This window comes from Protopterus annectens, chromosome 7.part1 (assembly GCF_019279795.1).
Source record: "Protopterus annectens isolate FY-2018-M chromosome 7.part1, PAN1.0, whole genome shotgun sequence".
Lineage (NCBI taxonomy): Eukaryota > Metazoa > Chordata > Ceratodontiformes > Protopteridae > Protopterus > Protopterus annectens.
Genome location: NC_056740.1, coordinates 292,488,549 through 292,508,895, shown reverse-complemented (window position 1 = coordinate 292,508,895; position 20,347 = coordinate 292,488,549).

Sequence of the window (20,347 nt, the reverse complement as noted above, 5' to 3'; positions counted from 1 at the left end):
GCTGAAATGCAATGGTTAACACAAGACAATCCTGAGATGAACACACTATTATACCTTAGCCATTACTGTTCTAGGCTCAGATCTTAGTGCAGAACAAATATCACAATGCGTTATATCTTGTAGTACAGCTCCATATCTACACTTTAGCAAAACAGTTCTTTATCAGCTAACCTTCAGTCACTTGATTGTATTATTCCCGTGTTTACTTCACAGCACTTGTAATACTCAATTTCTTGACCAACAGCCCAAAATACACACATTTCGCACAACACAGCTTTATTAGGGTGACATGAAACAGTGATCGGTATACATCTAACAGTCTTTATTGATGAACACTTTAGATAATGCAGGTGTTGCAAGACAGCTGTTATTCCACAATTTATGCAGAAGTAACTTTATTTCCTTAACAATTCTGAATGCAGTTGTACTTTATTTCCTTAACATTGTGAATGCAGTTGAACTTTATTTTTTTTTAAATTATGAATGCAGTTGAATTTATTTCCTTAAGATTATGAATGCAGTTGTACTTTATTACCTTAACATTATTAATACAGTATAAACTTTTATTTCCTTAACATTATTAATGCAGTAGCAACTTTCGTTCCTTAACATTAGCAGGTTTCATGCTTTCATCTATATTGAACTGTACCTGGTTTTGTTTGTTTGTGTCTTTCAGCTTTTCCCGGTATTACTCACTTATATCAGTCAAGGTCTATGACCACATTCATTGTAGTACACTCAAAAGAGAATATACCTACTGGCAGTTACTATTGTACTCTTTCTTATTTATATTACCATAGAATGCAAGATATATCTGTACTTACCACACTCATGGCACAACCTGGCCAGGCATCCTGCATGGGCCTCCAGGTTGCAAGCTCTCTCCTCTACAGCTGTGGGGAGAGGAAAAACACCATTATGTGTATCTGTCTATCACACATGCAGATTAGTTATTGTAAAACAATGCTAACTATATTTACAAACTGGTGGGACATTCCCTTCTCTATCATCTTGGATCCAAGTGGCCAAGAGATCTCCTTCCTATGCTTAAGGTCATTAAAATGGTGATGCAATTGCTCACCTGTGCAGGGGATACCAGTTGCACTGGTGAGGTCACATGCTAGCCAGTCTCAGGCCTCCGATTTGCATTCCAACCCTTGGTATTGGCCCTGCAGCCACTGTCATGGTCTTTTACAAGGAGTCCAACCATGACTCTAGATGCTGAATGCCCAACCACTGCACCTAGAAGCATGCACCCTCTCCAACTCTTGCCATAGTCTCTGCCAAGATCAAACTCCAACAGATACTGGCTGTATTCCTGCCTGTTGCACTTAAATAAGACTGTTTTCCCACCCCTTACCACCACTGGGTCATTTTTAATAATGTGATACTTTGCTTAGCAGTGTGCAAACCTGCTGAGCTCAGCCGAGCATGCTTAAACTGACAATGCTTAGCAATGCTCAGCAGTGCATAAACCAGCTTAGCTGAGCTGAGGACTGCTTAAACAGGATTTTCTTAGCAAACCAGCTAAGAGGAGCTGCACATTGCTAAGCAGTGCTAAAATTGGTCCTGTTTAAGCACTGTTTGGCTTGGCTTAGCAGTGCTTAGAAGGGCTTAGCTAAGGGCAAACCACATTTAAAAAAAATAACAAAAATTAAATTATTTGTTCGTTACTACTACTTTATTATTGTGTGTATGTATTGCACTTCAATATTTCCTGACCTAATGTATTTTAATTTCTTTATCTTGGAATGTGTATTTTAGGTATTGTAAACTTGGGTGTAACTAATCTTTTCTCCTCTGATCTCCACTGATAATCGACTTCTGGCCCAGCTGAACTAACCCGGTTAACAAAAGTCAATACATACAGCAATAAAAAAAAAATTAATTTAGAAAACTTTGCTATCAGATTTAAAGGCTGAATGGCCTGTCTGTGTATTCGAACTGTGCACCTACTGCACACTGGGCCTTGGCTCTAATCATTTAGCTATGTGGATATGATGACTACTGATATGCATTTCTATATATTTCTCAGCTACGTTTAAGCACTGCTGAGCACCGCACTGCACAAACCCACTCAGCTAAGCTTAAACATGACCTTTGAAATTAAAATTAAAAGTATCCGGTTTCTATTTTTAGATGTTTGGCACATGTCCATTGCTAAGCGCCATGCTGCGCAAATGCAAAAAAGAAAATACAATATTTAACTTTTATATTTCAGTGTGTGTTACTCATCTCCAGACACTATAACACACACCTTACACTGATTTTGTAACTGTGTTACATGACTTTCCCCTCAGTAATGAGCCTTCATTAATATGCAAGGCTTGCTGCCGAGGGGGAGCCACAGACACAGCCACGGTACCTTTCGTGTAGGACTTACACTATTCCTACATGCACGGAGTTTATTAAATCCCCACTATTAATTACATTTCTGAGTGCTTCACAGTGGCCATACCTCTCAACCTGTTAGAGCAGGAAATCTGGACAAAGCCATAAATAATGGGTGGACAAATGCTCCAAAATATGGACAGTTTTTAAATATTGCTCTTACAAACTTAGAAAGTTGATAGACTAACAGGTTTTACTTTAGCATGAATTTTCTGAAGGGCATGAAGTCTGAAACTCAAATGTTTTTCATTATTTTCTGACTTCAAACTTTGATGACTTGCCAATAATTTGCCAGAAAAACACAGTTTTATAAAAAAATGGACCAAAAATATGAGGCAAAAATCTGGACATTCTGCAAAAATCTCTACAGTTGAGAGGTATGGTTTCACTCATGTACTGAACTTTCATGAAGCTAGAATGAAGTCATATAAGACATGAGTTACTGTGCTGAAGCACAAAGTATGTCTGCTACCAGTAGGAAGAAGGCAGGTGTTATATACCTGTTATATCCAATTTTAAAGATTTGGAGTAGGAGTAGTAATGACAGCAACACAGAGGGGGCATAGTGTATATAGAAATCTGTGGGACTGACAGGAAGGGAGTTTTTTTAGAGAGAATTTTGAGAGGCAGCATCTAGAGAGAAAGAAGAAACAGTGTGTCAGAAGAAGTAGATGGGCTATATAAACAAGACAGAGTAGATTTTTATTTATTAACTGATTGCGGTGGTGGTGCTGCGGTAGCATTATCACCTCACAGTAAGACGTTGTCCTGTTCGATTCTCAGCTAGAGCGTCTTCTGTGTGGAGACATGCGTGAATGGGCGTACCTTCGTTGAAGGTTGTGCGTCAGGGCCGGCAACTCAGCAAGTAAAAATCTACTGCCAATCATTAGTGGACCGGAGTTCTGCTGTGGCGACCCCTAACCGGGAAAAGCCGAAAGACACAACAACAACCGATTGACTGGTTGATGACTGATTGACTGATTGTATTTGTTTATCAGGATGGTCCAACTGGGCCATACAAGAGCCCTTTTCAGCAGAAGCCAGAGGAGAGAAGCTCCAAAAGTATAAAAATAACAAATTTTGCACCAAAGTGTTACAAATTAGTAGGGCCTTAGAATAGTTATAAGCTAGTTTACCGGAGCTGTCATTCCCAAAGTGGATGGCAACAGGAAATTCCAAAAGTCAAGACAGATAAAAAATTAGAGGAAGCAATAAAATGTTTGAAAATCCTAATGTTAACCGTTAATGACATGGCACTATAGTATGTCAAACAGCTTTGATGTGCTCTTCATAGAAGCAGTGATGTTATCAGCAAATTCTAACTTGAAGTCAACAAAAGGAGTAGCTTTTAACCAGACTAGAAAAAAAAATAAGTGCATTATCACCAAGAAGGTACACATAATTCTTATAATTAAGAACTACGATTTGATATTGTGTACACCACTTCTAAAATCATCCCTGCAAAAGGTCCTTTTGATTGGCTTAGCTGAGTTGTTTTAGCTGTGGTAAACTACAGTTTTCACCACAAAAAGTTCCATTCAGTCAAATCAAAAACTTAAGGTGAGTGTCATGCTATTATGACTCAATCAAGAGGTAAGTTCCAAAAGATTAGCTATCAGCATATTTGTCTTCAGTGTGGCAGTATGCAGTACTTTGTATTTTGCCATCATTCTGCCCTAAACAAAAATAAAAAAATTAAAAAAATAAAAAAGAAATAAAATAAAGAAAGACAGAAAACAAGTATTTGCTGTTCATATCATGCATTCAGTGGCAAAATGTAAACTCCACCAGTATACACTTTATTAATACACTGCATATGCATGGACTCATTATGTGCAATACATCAACCTGCTATCTCCTCTGAGTCCTTTCTATGCAAGATAATAACTTCATCAAGAAGTTTATTATTAAACAATAGAGTAATTAAAGAAGAAAAAAAAAAGAAATGTCCTTTTTAACAGAACATGTGAATCTTGAACATAATAAAAACAATCAGTAGGAGACCCATCAATGATTGTCACCATATAATACCATTAATCAAAATTTGCTGTCTGTTTAGAATAATTAATTACCTAAGCATCCTAAATTCATTGCTCTCAGATAACTAATCAAAAATGATACGCTTTGCAAAACATGTTAATGGCTATAGCAAACAAGCTGTTCATTAAAAGAATTTAAGCATTATACATAATTTACAACACTTGTATCCTATACAAAAAATTTATATTGCTTAGACTAGAACCCCAATAACTGCCTAATAAGATAGAATAAATAAAGTATTATGCTGCTGACAAAATATTAACAGTAATTAAAGTTCATGAAATTACAAGAATGAAGTTAGGCATCTTCAAAGCAAAGATGAAGGCATAATTTCTGGGTTCACTGCTAAACATTTCAAGGTAGGATTGCCATACTGTGCAAGTGTCAACTAAGTAATGACTCGTTTGACCATTTGAGGTACAAATAAAAGAGAAGGCAGAATAAACAATCAGTGGTGTAACTGACAGCTTCTTAAATCATTCTGCCGGTATCCACAAGGTTACTCTAAAAACACAAATCCAGACAGAATAAGATCTGCAGATTAATGGCTTTGCACTTCAAGGACAGGATGTATATTTAGCTTTTCCTTCACTGTGGCTGCAGGGAATGGAAAAGAAATTTATGCAAGTTCAGCAAGTTGGGTCAAGTCAAAAATCAAGCTACTTTAAGAACAGTTAGATATAAAGACACTGAAAAGGCACAACCAGTTTCTTACGGCTGGTCAGACCATGACCTACTTTGGCCATCTGCTAATAAAATAGAAATGCATTCAATAAAAACTACAGTGCTAGATCTAAATGAAAAAGTTAATTGGTCAAAGCCAGACTATGCATCTTTGTAGTAACTAAATCTGATTTAAAGACCTTATTTAGTATATCTAAGGAATTAACTATGCCGAGTATCTCAAGACATGCCTTGTCTTAACAGATAATAACTGGCAGGATTATGCTATCCTAGTCCACTAACATAAAACAGTGGAACACAAAAGTGATGTGATACCTTTTGTTAAAGCAACACAGGTTCATAGGTTCATAGTTTGGTACTAAGCTATCGGCCCTAGGGCCTATACAAGCCTAGCCATAACAATTCCCTGGCTATTTCTTCCCACACTATTTACTTCCCTGGACCCCTGTCTAGCAGGGCGACTGACATGATCCCCGGGGTGAATTTCCTTTCTCCCATCCAATCACCAAGGTTCCTTTTGAAGAGGGCCAAAGAGGCACTCTGCCTGACATGTATGGGCAGTCTATTCCAGAGTCTGGGGAGTCTCTGGGTCAGGAACCTATCCCTCCAGCATGTTTTGTTTATTGTGATGATAAGATTTAGATCCCTGGAGTGTGTGGCTCTGAGGGATTGGGATTTCTTTAAGTGTAGCATGTCCAGTAGCTCTGGGTTTGACATGGCCTTGTATGTTAAGCAGAGATTGCCACGGAGTAGACAATATGTGACAGAGTATACCTGGAGTTTTTAAAGGCGGTCAGCATAGGGCATCTGCTTTAGGCCTGTGATTCTTTTAGTGAGGTATCTCTGCGTCCTTTCCAGCTGTTGCAGATGTCTTGAGAGGTACATACCAAATGGGGCGTTGTACTCTATAATGGGTCTAATGAGGGATGAGTACAGTGGGACAATGACCTCCTTTTTTCTGGATGAAAAGCCCTTAGTGATGAGGTGTGCCACATAGAAGGATTTCCTGACTGTTGTGGCAATGTGGTTATTGAAGGTGAGACCACTGTCCACCTGTGTCCCTAAGTCTCTCATCACACTTTCAGTGTTTAGTGTACTGTCACCTAGGTGGTAATTCACGGGTACATGTTTTTTCCCAAAGGGGATAACTATACATTTATTGACATTGAGCTTGAGCCCATTGCTCTGGCACCAAGCATCTGTTTCTGTAAGGCCCTTTTGTAGAGTATCCACATCATTTGGGGATTCAATAATGGCTCCCAGTTTGCAGTCATCTGCGAACTTTGTTAGCCAGAGTCCCTTAGTGTTGGCCTGTACTTCAGAGAAGTAGATGCCAAACAAGAGAGGTCCCAGGACTGAACCCTGAGGTACTCCACTTGTCACTTGTCTGGCGCTGGATTTGGAGTCAGCTACGTTTACAGTGTGGGTTCTGTCAGTAAGCTAGTTGGAAACCTATCGAGTAATGTAGGGATTAATGTCCAGCTTAGTAAGTTTATCTATGATTCCAGAGTGGGGGATGGTGTCAGGCCTTGGCAAGGTCCAGATAGGTTGTGTGGACTGCCTTACCCTCGTCCACGTCCCTGGAGACTGATCAGGTTCAGGAGACAAGATAGGCCCTTCACAAACCCAAACTGGGTGGGGTCTAGTGTTTTAAGGTTGCCAATGTCTTTGTTTATAAGTTCCATGATAATATGTTCCCTGGCCTTGCAGATCAGGCTCGTCAGACTGATGGGGCGGTAGTTCCCGGATCCAAGATGGATCCCCCCTTGTGGAGTGGGATAACTGTAGCTGTGTGCCACTCAGTGGGCATGAAGCCTGAGGTGAGTTTATGATTAAACATGACACTTGGGTGAGGTGCCGGTTCATTTTGTAGTTCATGTAGTTCACAGCCCAGGATGTCATCTGGTCCCATGGATGCTGAATTCTTAGCTTTGGAGAGTGTGTTTTTTATCTGTGTGGCCGTTATTACCAGAATTTGACAATATTCCAGTATTGAGATGGGCCATTTAGGGGGTGAGAGGGGGTGAAGTTGGCACTGAATCAATCTGCCAGGATACTGGCAAAATCCTTGAGATCAGTATATTTAATGCCATTCTGTTGTAGCTCAGAGCAGATCTGAGCATTGCCATTTAGATTCTTGACATAGTTATAGAATGCCTTGTGGTTGTCTTTGGAATCTTTGGCAATTTTATTTTCATAACTAGCTTTGGAGGATTTTATGAGGGATCTTAGCTTCTTACTGAGGCTGGTAAGGGAGTTTTTTTGCATCCTGGGATTTTCCTCTTTTCTGCAACAGTTTCTTCCTTTTGTTGTAAAGTTTGTGTATGGCAGTGGACCACCAGATTGGCTTCCTTTTTTTGGAGGAGTGCATCTTGGTTCTATTTGGGATGGCATGATTCATTCATGAGTGGATGTGCTCGTACCGTGCCTTAGTGTAGGACTCAGCAGTCGAACTTTCAGTTCCCGTCTGCATGGGTGTCATGAAGTTTGTAACTTCTGACTTCAGTAGCATGAAGTTGGCTTTGGAGAAGATTTTTATGGAGGTTTCCATACTGGGGGGTGGGGGGGTGTGGATGTTAAGGGTGATTAGCTTATGGTCTGACCTGACCAACGACGGGGTGACCATAGGTGTGGGGCATCAATTTCCCATGTTGGTAATGACCAGGTCTAGGATATTGGAGCCCCTGGTGGGACTATGGATTAGTTGATCCAGGGCACTGGAATTTATGAATTCCAAGAACCGTTGGGCAAAGGTGTTGGTACACAAGTAGTTTTCCTAGTTAATGACAGGGTAGTTGAAATCACCCAGTATTAGGGTGTTTGGTTGTATCTTAATATTTTCCAGTATGTTTAGAAAGGTGTAGTGAGAATCTTTGGGCATGGTGGGGGATCTGTAGCAAGCTACAATTTGGATTGCAGTCTTACTTAGTGTTAGTTGCACCTGGAGAATTTCAGGCACATTGTATTGGGCAACTAACCTGGTGGTGTGAATATCCTTGGTGAATATAGACACTCCTCCACCTTTAGTGTTTCAATCCTGGTTTGTTGGCCGAAACGTGTGGTAAGAGTTGTAGCCTGGTATTTCAGGGGTGCTCTCTGGAGCCTTGAATCAGGTCTCAGTTACTGCACAGATATCGATGTTCTCCATTTTTAGGAGTGCCTCGAGAGAGTGCATTTTGAGATTTAGACTTCTAGCATTGAGTAGCATTACCTTCAGAATTTGCATGCTTGTACCTGTTACGTTGGTGATTTTGTCCTTTGAACTTTGCCTAAAAAAGGCACTATAGGGGTGACAAGAGCCTTATCCAGTAACCTGAATCCCAGGGGCGACAGGTTTTACAATATGGCTACTAAAGATTTTAGATGAACATGAGTCCTTCATTAACAATGGATCATCACCTCTGTGTCCCAGTTTTTAAACTGGAAATTTTTTTAAATATATTAGTAAAATGCAGTCAAGTAATATTTATATTAATTTAACTCATTTGGTATTCAGCATGCACTGGTAAATAAAGTGATTTGTTACTATTCTTATTTCTCCCTTTTTTCTTTTATTTTTCATTTTTTTGATACTCCATATCCCTGCAATTCTGCGGAATGCCCTCTGGCCTTTGATATCATGTAAGGCATTCCATTAAAACTGTCAGCTGAGTGCATGAAAGGAATTTTGAGGACTTGGTGCTTTTTTCTAGTGATAGCAGTGATACTCAAGTTATTGGTTTAACTTCTTATGTTCGAATCCCAGATCCTTACAGGGATGACCAGTATTTGAGTTCACCAGGACGTTCAGCTGACAGCGATAATAATGATGATGATGAAGCTATGTGCCCACCTTCATACTGCAGTGAAAGGCATATGGGAAATCACACATAGTGTGTGATCACTGTTGGTTCACAGAGGTGCACTGTTATTTTTTAATGTTTTGAGCTACACTATGTGTATGGGTAAAGTGTTTTTTCTTGGCATGTTTGAAAGTTAGCTATGAGTAAAAAACTAGGAATGAGCACTGTAATGATCCTCGTAGAAACTGTGTCACACAGTTGTTACACATACACACACGCACACATGCACGCACGCACACACACACACACACACACACACACACACATGCACGCGCACACACACGCGAACACACACGCGCGCGCTGCACACACACACACACACACATGCGCGAGGACACTCGCACACGTGCACACACGTGCGCAAACACACACACATGTGCACACACATACGTACACATACATACACACACGCACACACACACACACACACACACACACACACACACACACACACACACACACACACACATGGACACACACACACACACACACACACACAGTTGTTCTCAGACAAAGAAATGAAATTTGGGGCATTGATTCACTTCTCCCGTATGATGTGTGAACATTTTTTTGTTTTTTTTTTCCTGAAGAAAATGTAGTACAAACAATTGGACAGGTACATACTACAATTTACAAGTGAACAAAGGCTTATTCCTTATACTATATTATCAAAACTTGATCAATGCTGTAACAAAGTTGTTAAATTTGCAGAAAATATCCCTTTCAGAACCCACCATTGTACTGAACTAAAAATCCTTATTGGTTAGAACCCCATCAACTAACATGTATACAGCTTCTTACCACCTATAAAATTATTCAGAATCCATCTGCTTGTCCAGCACTAAATAACATTTTATACATCTATGTTCCCAGTTGGGCATTCTGATCCACTGACCCAAAATTTCTGTCTGTCCACAAACCTATCAAATCTGTTGGGCATTGTCTGTACTTGTACCATGTTGCAAAGGCCTGAAAATCCTTATTTCTATGCATCAGGTCAATATTCTTCCTCCCGTAATTCAAAACTATTCTGAAAGACTTACTAGCCAAAAGCTGGCCCTGTTCTTGCTCAGCACCAGAATGAACTATATCCCTAAATGTGGACAAATTCTTATTCATACCCTACATCTCCTTACACTCCATTCCTCACTCTCATTCTTACTTCTATGAATTTCTCTCCCTGGCTTTCTCTCTAATTATACCATAAGCCTGCTTTTCTCTCATATCGTACTGCAATTCCTGTTTGTATTATACTAACCTTTAATTTCTCTATATATAGGCTAAACTTTCTCTAACTATTATATCATTGTTACATAGCTTGTGTCTATTCTTAACCAATATTTTCATATTATGTCTAATCTGGTATAATTATTTAAATTGTATTTGTATTTCATATTATTTTTAAAGACTGCAAAATTATTATTCTTAAAATGTTTTGTAAAACTTCAGAGCTTTTCTCCCTGACCCTTTGCTGAAATTGAACTCCTACCAAGTTGGACTTTCCCAATAATCCAATTTCAATCAGGAAATATTCCTGACACTATTTGGAGGGTGATTGAGAGAGGGTGAAATGGTGGTAGTGCTGGGAGTAGATCACGGAAACAGACTGTGATGTACACGTGAGCCACGGATGAAGTCTACAAAAGTTGTTCCATGTGCATGTGTAAGTCTGTGCATGTATAAAAAATACAGTTAAAGACATTCTGCAATATTCTGGACAATTAAGAAACATGCATAATACAACTAACATCATATCCTGGTTTAGTTGCTTGAAAACAATACATGAATGAGTAACTATTTTCACAGAAACAAAACACACTGTTCATGCCATTTAAAAAAAATGAACTGCAACAAGCATGAGGCCGCCAGCAGCTATACTAACAGATAACGACCTATTTCACCATTGCACAAACTTAATGCTAATTCCTTCAAAAGTTGTGCCATGTAAAATAGTAAAATATCCAGCATGATACTGATTAGACTGCAAGACTGACTGTAAATGCATTTTCATTGTTTTTATCTTGTCACAGTTGTAGTCAAGAAACAAAAAGGGTAAAACTCTGAAAATAAGCATGATACGCTTCATTATTTACAGCTCTACTCTAGTAGCACTGTTAAACTAACATGACCTCATGCTGGGGGCAGAGTTTTAGAAAAATAAGTCTCAGGATGCCAATAAAGCTGTATTTTGACAGTTTCAGCTAAGATACAAAAATTTCTCAAAAAAAAAACACACGCACACATAACAGTTACCACTACATTAATTCATACTGCTATTGCAAAGCATGCAAAACAAAAGTAGCACATTTAAAATGCTGCAACAAATCATTGTAAATATGCAAGAGGCCACTTCAACAACAGTAAATCAATAAAAATCAATTAACTGTTACATATCGATGCTAAGTGTGTGAGGTAGACAAAGACATGACTATGGCCCAGAAAGTCTGTGTATGACCACCGGTTTTGAGAGCTGGAAGATCCAGGCATGGGAGAATGAGAGTGAATGACCAATGCCAGCTTGTCCATCCTGTGGAGATGGAGAGGGAGAGGTGGGTTTAGTCAGCCAATTACCACAATGCAAGCTGAGGCTAGTACACAGAAAACAGCTAGGACTGGAGATATGGCCTTATCCATTCTAGATGAGTGATAGTAGCCCGCATTAGCGTGTAAGCAACAGTACACACATGCACAAAAAGGGTGGACAGTGATGCATGTAGCCATGGCAGCCACAAGAGGTTGGGTTAGGTCCTAACTAGAAATGCCTTCATTGCCAGGTTGCTGACAAGGGCAAAGGAATAACTTCATTTGGGGGGTTAACAGTAATTGTGCAGAGACAATTTTCAATGGAGGTAAAAGTTTCCCATGTGATTTGTTGAAGATGACCTAGGCTGTCTGCAGAATATATATATATATATATATATATATATATATATATATATATATATATATATATATATATACAGTCAGATATTGACATTGCTAATGTGGGCACAAAAAAATTGAAAAATAAAAGTCAACACCGAACTGCATATGCTCCATAACCTCAGATCTTGATGCAACTAAAACATCATTTTTGCAAGGAGAAGGAGATAAGCCCACCTGCAGCTCTCAGCAGCCCCTACCCGAACACCTGCTACTTTTATATTTCAACTCCAAGATTGCATAATACCAGGGAAAGGGCATATTCTCCAACCCAGTAATTTAGCAATCATGAATTGATCAGCTATTTTGTCAAACAAATTGTGTAAAAAAGCTGTCAATATATTTAAGCTCTCCCATAAGTGTCACTAAAGCAATGGATGAGGTTAAAATGGTATACACCTCATACATTGACCCGGCCAAGACTTTTGACATAATTTCTCACTTAGGCAAAGTAGAAAATGTAAATAAACTAGAAGAAACCCCTATATCACCTGCTGGATTGCCAAGTGGTACATAGATATTATGCAAAGATAAAGAAATCAGTCACCAGTGGAGTACCCTAAGGCTCTGGTTGACTAAGTTTGCAGATGACTGCCATCCTGCAGGAAAGTTTATTCCAGACAAATATCTGGTGCCACAATCATGGACTGAAACTAAATGCCAAAAAATACATTATCATATCCTTTGGGAAGTTGTCTATCCCAAGGGAACTACCAGACTAACAATATGCCTCTGAGAGTTGACATTGCTGTTCGAGATCTCGGAATTTATGTGGAAAGTGATCTAATTTTCAACCAACATGTGTCCACTGTTATAACAAAGTCCTTCTACATTTTTCAGCTTCTAAACAAATAATTGCAACTGGATCTGGAAATGACATTGTCCTCTTTATTAAGACCTTAGACCAGTCATTGAGTATAATACCTCCCTTTGCACTGTAAATGTCCTGACATGTAACAACTCGAAAGCCAACAGAAATACCTTACTAAAAGGTTACAAGGCCTAAACAATATGTTCTATATGGACTGACTCAAAGTCCTCAAATAATGCATAGTATCCTACAGACTGCTAAGATACAACCTGTGTGTCTGGCATACAAGGCATCCTCTGTCCCATTACTGCTGGATTTACTGCACAACAACTCAAATGGCATCAGAAATATTCAGTCCAGGAATATAAACGTCTTCTGCAAAATCAACAGAATAGTTTGGAGGGACAATTACATCTTACAGATGATACCACTGCTCTGGAACAGACTCCTTATCCACATAAAACAAAGCTCATCCCTGTTCATATTTAAGCATAACTTGGATCTATGGATCGGTAAAAGAAAACTTAACCCAGGGCTACTGTCCCACCTACCTTACTCATGTGTGCTAACCCATCTGTAATCTTAATCCTACCCCTGCCATAACCCTAACCCTACTCATTACATTACCTTAGTAAAAACCCTTTCCCTAACAGTATCACTACCAGGACAGCACTTCCTCTAGATTTTACAGTTGGGGTTTAACAATACAGTTTTTTTCTTTCTTTTTTTTTAGTGAGGAAGAAGTATTAAGTGTTTTATGATTCATTATTACGAGTCATTCAGTGTTTTGTGATTCTCTCTTTTGAGTCTTTCAAGACGTAATCATATATGTATTGATAGCTAGATATAGATATCTTTATCTATAGCTATCTATATATGTGTGTGTAATATATAATATATATATATATACATATAGATAGATATATATATATATATACATATATATATATATATATATATATATATATATATATATACATATATATATGTATATATATATATATATATATAGATATAGCTATATATATATATATATATATATACATATATATATATATATATATATATATATATATATATATATATATATATATATATATATATATATATATATATATATATATGGGTCTACCTGATAACGCCAAAACTGCAAAACGCCAATGACGAGAACACTGACAGCGGAAGATCGACAATGGAGATGATCGACAGTTGAAAATCCCAATGCTGAGAACACCGACAAGTTAAGGTAAGTGTGGGGTTAGGGTTAGGGGAGGATTAGGGCGTGGGTCAGGTGAGTGTGCGATAGTGACAGACTGTAGGGTTAGGGGCGGGTTAAGTGAGTTAGGGTTAGGGCACGGGTTAGGTGAGTGTGCAATAGTGGTGGACCTTAGGGTTAGGGTTTGGGTTAAGGTTAGTGCATAGATAGTTGTTTATGTAAGGTTTAGTGTAGGTTTGTAAGGTTTTTGGTGTGCTTGTGTTGTGTGTGTGCTTTTTGGACAGGGGATTTGTTTTGTTTGTTGATTTTGTCGGGATTGTGGTTTGTCGGGCATGTGAAGTTTTGTGTTTTTGAACTTTCAGTTTTGTGGTGTCGGTGGTTTTGTTGTCGGTGTTTTAGCGTGTCAGTGTTATCAGGTAGACCCATATATCTATATCTATATATATATATATATATATATATATATATATATATATATATATATATATATATATATATATATATATATATATATATATATATATATATATATATATATATATATATATATATATATATATATATATATTATATATATATATATATATATAGATATATATATATATATATATATATATATATATATATATATATATATATATATATATATATATATATATATATATATATATATATAAAATGATCTAGGACGTTTGAGCGAAAGATCAAACATCCAAATCCATTAAGGGCGAGCATACTTACGGAAAAGTGCTTTTCACCGAAGAAGCACTTTTGCGTAAGTATGCCTGTTGCCAAGGCATACCTTTTCCCCACTGTAATGTGGTCTCGGAGGGAGAATATTAAAGTAGGGGGGTGCAGGGGGCGAAGCTCCCCTGCAGAAACATTAATGTAGTGTTTTTTTTTTTTTTTAACACGCTTTAACGAAAGCACTTTTTCGATGAAAGTGCTTTTGTTAAATCATGTTCTGTGGTTATGGATTCGCACTTTTGATCTTTCGATCAAACGTCCTAGATCATATATATATATATATATATATATATATATATATATATATATATATATATATAGATATATATATATACACACACACACACACACACACACACACACACATATATATATATATATATATATATACATATATATATATATATATATATATATATATATATATATGACTGCTCTGCTAAGTAACTTTCCAATCCCATTTCCCTAAATTTAATTTTAATTTCCTCAGCTGTGCTTTATAATTTTGTACTTGAACTGCAATAATCACAGTATGTGAGTCTACTGTGATTGCCTGGTTAGGTGTTTCTCCTTGGTGTTTTACACACATAACATAAGAGCAGGATTGTCACCTTTTTAAATGCCCAAAGTGGGACATTTTTTGTGGAAATGTGAGATTTTGCAGGACAAACTCTACCCCTTTGTAGCATTTGTAGCATTTGAGTTGATACTCTTTCATGCAACATTTAGTTACCTTAGGTACAAAATAATTGATTTATGCAAATATTAAAGGAAATTAATGAACATATTTGTCTTAAAATCTCAGATCATTTGATATTTTCATTTTTTGAAGGACAAAACTGATCAAATAAACTCTGTCCTGCATAACGAGGGACAAGTAGAAACCCTATGTAATGGGGCATATTGGAGGTTAATTTACCGATATTTGGTGGTACAATGTAGTTCTTGCCCTCCAAAAAATGCAAAAGTCTTATACTGGAAGGTATTGTTTGATTGTTTGTGATTATGCAGAGAGCACTTGGTTGACATTTTCTATAAATACTTTTAGTGTATATCTAGATATCTATCAGTTGGTTGACTGTCAATTTCACTGAATAGCAACTCAGTGTGTTGAAATGATTTAAAGTCCATTTAGTGGAATGACCATTTGATTGGAAGTCCATTTCAATGAATGTGGCATAGCTGCACATGGACCTCTAATACAGAAGTAGACTATATAGAAATATATGAAGTTGCAGACTGGTGTTTCTGTATATAACTGCTGCCGGTGAGGTTTCTGTGCACTGTAATGTGTTTTTTTTCTTTACTTTTTTCCGCAGCTGAGTGACCATGGAGTTAGTATACTTAAATCAGAAGAATGTCTGTGTGCAGGTGAGTTTGATCCCCTGCAATAAGACAGTTTTTTTAAGATTTTCCCTTGGGTGATTCTCACTGCAACATGTTTCAATTATTTGCAATTTGACTAAAAAGGGTTTCAATGAAATCAACTTTCAACCATTAGAATTCAGTCAATTGTGACTCAAACCAATGGGCATTCAACTAAGTTTCATATAATCATATATCTAGAGTTAAATATACATATATTTATAAAATAAAGAACCAACTCAATAAACTCACCAGTGCCATATATAAAAGAACAAACAACATAGCCCAGTGACCACAGAGACTTAAAAAAAAATTTATTTAAAAAGAGGTTAGTGCTTATATCCTTTTAACATTACAGGACTGGGTCAGTGTTAACGACTTGCCTGCTGCTAAAGTACCTGCTTCTTTGTGTTCCCCTACTAAACCAAATGCTTAAAACCCAGTGATCCACAAAGCTGAAAACGAATGCCAAAAAAAACACACAGGCAAAAAAAAAAATTAAACTGTATGAATTTTTTTGCAGGGGGCAAGCCCCCAGATGCCTCAATGTGTGGGGCAAACCTCCATACCCCTCAAACTTATATATACCAATTCCATGATCACACCAACATATATATATATATATATATATATATATATATATATATATATATATATATATTTTATATATATATATATATATATATATATATATATATATATATATATATATATATAAATATATATATATATATATATATATATATATATATATATATATATATATATATATATATATATATATATATACCAAGTCCATGATCACACCAACATAAGGAAGGGAGAAATCTACCATTAAAGAATTACTGCCGGATCACATGCCCAAAACACACAGGCAAAAAAAAAATAAACTGTATACATTTTTTGCAGGGGGCAAGCCCCCAGATGTCCCAATGTGTGGGGCAAACCCCCATACCCCTCAAACCTAAGAAGGAAGGGAGAAATCTACCAAAAAAAATAATTACTGCCAGATCACATATAGGACCTGCACTGGCACTGCCAGATCACACATAGAGCCTGCACTGGCATTGCCAGATCACATATAGAACCTACACTGGCACTGTAAGATCACAAATAAGACCTGCATTGGCACTGCCAGATCACACATAGGACCTGCACTGGCACTTCTATATCACACATAGGATCTGCACTGGCACTTCCATATCACACATAGGACCTGCACTGGCACTGCCATATCACACATAGGACCTGCACTGGCACTGCCATATCACACATAGGACCTGCACTGGCACTGCCATATCACACATAGGACCTGCACTGGCAGTAATTTTCAGTGGAAAACAGCCATTAGCAGTTTGATCCACAGAGTTATGCATTTCAGGCACCTGGTGCTCAGGAATCAGGAACTTGGTGATACATAGAGAAGCTCTTATCTTTACCGGTGGCTACTAAGCAGAACAGTGCAAACAAATGAGACAGAAAGACCTAGTTAGGTGGTAATAAATTATAAAAAATGGAAAAAGGAAAATGAAGAAAAGATCCAAGAATGAAGTGGGTTAAAAAAGAGCATCAAGCTGGTGGAAATTAGAGATAACAGAAGAATGAGGTCCACCTGTATGGAGCAGAAATTTGGCTCAAGGATCTTTGACATGGCAGAGGATCAGAGGATATGGGCTCTGGAGAAGACTGAAGATCTTCAGAATCAAATATGAGAAATAGTGATGGTAGTATGTTTGCTGGGCATTCAAAAAAAATGTAGAGATGAACTTGACAGAAGAGGACAACATGACACCAATACAGATAACAGGAAAGGCCAATATGAGGCCATTACAGATGACAGAGTAGAAAGAGGTTGGAAGAACACAGGCAGTGGATAGTTATATATAGTCAAACATCACAGGCATAAAAAACATAGGCATGTTGGAAAGCAGACAGGAACTGAAAGGTAGAAGGTGAGGATGCAGACAGGAAAGATACAGCACTGGACGTAAGAAAAGTTGGAAGGACAGGGACACGACATCAGTGAAAAATTATGAAGGAGGGGAGGTGATGCCAGAGGTGGGCATGCAAGAGGCATCATTACAGAGAGACAGACAGAGATGGTGTGAAACGAACATGGAGATGCAGTCAGGCAGGAAGGAGACCAGAGGGGAAGGGAAAAAAGTGGTGTCCACTGTGAAGGCAGAGATAAGTAGGGATAATCATAAGGAGGTAGATAAAAAGGAAAGGATGAAATTATAACAGAATGGGAAGGGTGAACCTTGGGTTGATATGTCGAAACAGAGTCAATAATATTTAACAATGGGCAGACTTTTTAAGAAAGAGTACATGAGGGACATGAAAAGAATAAGAAGCAATGCAGGGAGTGAGGAAACCAGAAGTGCAGTGATGTGGACTGAGGTAGAGTTGGAAAAGGTGTAAGAGGTTATTGATATGGTCTGAGAGGGAACAAGTAGGAAACCAGTGTGACAGCAGAGATTGTGTATTTGTGAATCACAATGCGAATTAAGAATCTAGGCAAAGGAGCAAAAGAGACTCACTAACACTAAAGGCAGGTTTTAGGGCTTACATAGGTTCATAGGTTCATAGGTAGGTACTAGGCTATCGGCCCAAGAGCCTAAGTAAGCCTAGCCAACAAGGTTCCCTGGCTTATGCCACCCAAGAAAGTTAATTTACACTTAGCAATAAGTAAGAAAATGTGAACAGAGTAGTTGACAAGTGGAAGGGTGTAGATGCATGTTATAATGCATGTGGAGATTAGTGACCTGTCAAAAGACATAACTGAGGTGGAACCAAAAAGAACCAGGAAGGTAGCAGGCAAATGTGAGCACATGAGTAGCAGTAGCATTCTCAGATGTGTTACCTGTGGAAACAGGTAACCCACAAGGAAGGCAAGGATTAAGTAGTTCACTGACTTTCTGCATACATGGGAGATAACTTACAAATGGCAGGGGAAGGGGAAAGCTGCCTCAGTGTCAAGTTCTGTGTCAAGGACAGGCTCCATCGTAGCCCAGAAATTACAGCAGTGTTCATGACTATGTTGGAAAAGAGCACCTTCACCACCATTCCTTTAAAAATAAGATGAAAATGGGGGACTCTGCAACAGCAGAAGCGGGGTTAAGTACTATGTAGGAGTAAAAAAAAAACTCTCGTGGAAACTCTGTCTATTCTCATTGTGTTTCAGAACTGTGGAATTCCAGTCCATTAGAGCTAAAGCTTACAGAAAACAACAAATGCTTTAAAAATCTGCTAAAACAGCATCTACAAGGCACTTGGCTCTGCTCTTGCTCTACACCCAGATAATTTACGACCCTATAGAAAATACAATCTGCAATACCTATAACAAAACCATAGCTGCTCTGTACTAAATTCTCACATGGTGGTTATTACACTTTCCCTTCTATCTACTACTGTAAATATTTAACTGATTGTATTTCTTAACTACCTACTTCTAATTAATCCTCATTCTCCCATATAGTACCAATGCTTACTAATCTTAACCCAAATGTCCATCTTTATCTCCCCTTGTTTTTCTTTGTATTTCTGTCTGTTACAACCTTTACAAATGAACAGGTAATCCTTATTTTCTCTTCTTTCTATAGTCACAAATTGTATGATACAAGGTTAGCATTAATCATCTGTTACACCTAATTATGGGGTCTATATTATATTCTCGAAAGCTGACAATGTTGAATCTGACATTGTCGACACGAGAATATTGAATGCTCAGAATCTCGAGCGTGTAAATGGAAATATCCGTATGAGGAGATTTCCATTTACTGCAATGTAGTACAGGCTTGTAGTTGGTATATTTAAGTAGCGGGGGGTGTGAGGGGTGCAGGGTACTTTTTTCTTTCTTTTTTTGCCTTTTTATAAGGTCGAATTTTGAAGACATCGACCATATGGTGCCAACCATATGTTGTTCAATGTTTTCAAACATCAATCTTATAATATAGTCCCTAATTATGCATGCAAAATGTTATATGTAACCAGGATAAAAATATTATATACAATGTGGAAAATGAAAATATACTGTATATTGCCTTTGTATGTGATTATTGGAGCTATCTCTCCCTGGGCCTCCATTGAAAAGGGTATCTATCCCAGTTGGGCTTTCTGGGTCAAGAAAGATAAATACATTTATTTATTATTTATTTTTTATTTTATTGTATTTTATTTTACACTTGTTTAGTGGGAAAGTTTGACTGGGCTATTGGCCCATTTTCAGTGGAGGCCCGGGAAGAAAAGCTTCATACAGCACATTGTTACATAAACAGAAAAGAAAAAAAAAAACAGTACATTATTTAAATGTAAAAACACAGTTCAGAT